This window comes from Bison bison, unplaced genomic scaffold (genome assembly GCF_000754665.1).
Source record: "Bison bison bison isolate TAMUID 2011002044 unplaced genomic scaffold, Bison_UMD1.0 scf7180017864145, whole genome shotgun sequence".
NCBI classification, from domain to species: Eukaryota; Metazoa; Chordata; class Mammalia; order Artiodactyla; family Bovidae; genus Bison; species Bison bison.
The window spans coordinates 7494023-7494737 of NW_011494717.1; the positions used below are offsets into that span (position 1 = coordinate 7494023).

A 715-nucleotide genomic window follows, 5' to 3' on the forward strand; every position below is an offset into this window, starting at 1 on the left:
CCCAGCCCGGCTACATTTTCCTCTGATCTGTCCTCCCCGCACCCCCACCCCCACACTGCTCCCACCACGTGGAGGAAGTGAGCGGCAGTCACAGGATGTAGTGAAATGAATGTCACCTCACTTCGGGACGGGCGCCTGGGCCCGGAGAAAGCTGAGGTTGAACTCGGGGGCTGCGGCCGGGCTGAAGGCCTAGGTCTGCAGAGCTGTCGTGGGGACGCCCTGTGGGCGGGAGAGGCTGTGGCCGCAGCCACGCCGAGAGAGGAGGCCAGGCTGCTCTGCCCCCCACCCCGTGAACTGGCCCCATCTGCCCTCAGAAACTGGTGGGCTCCAAGGGGCCCTGCGAAGGCACACGGCTGAATTTTAGGGGCTTTTCAGTCTCCCTGCTTCAGGTGTGGGCCTCAAGCCAGCGAACTAACAAAGCCTGGGCCCCACCCCCACCACAGGCCTCAGCTGGGGGTGGTGGTGCTGTGGCTTCACCACCCCCTCTTCACTCGGAGGAGACACTGAGTTCTCCTGGGCCAAGCCCCTGCCTCCAGTGCGCCAGCCAGCCAGGACGGGGAGGGGACTGGCAGGAGGAGGAAAGTGGGAGGCAGGCTGGATCGAGGCCCACCCACACCCTTCCCCTTCCAGTTCCCGGTTCTGCTTCCCCCACTCCCCCTCCCTCCAGGGCTTCTTCTCCCATCCCCCTCCAGCCAGGGCTCCCTGGAAAACCAGG

General features: G+C 65.7%; 1 protein-coding gene across 1 annotated transcript in view; it reads right to left on the reverse strand.

The window, feature by feature from the left end:
* Positions 1 to 715, reverse strand: part of DNMT3A (DNA (cytosine-5-)-methyltransferase 3 alpha) — a 101251-nt gene that overhangs the window by 78339 nt on the left and 22197 nt on the right. The gene's annotated exons all lie outside the window — the stretch shown is intronic.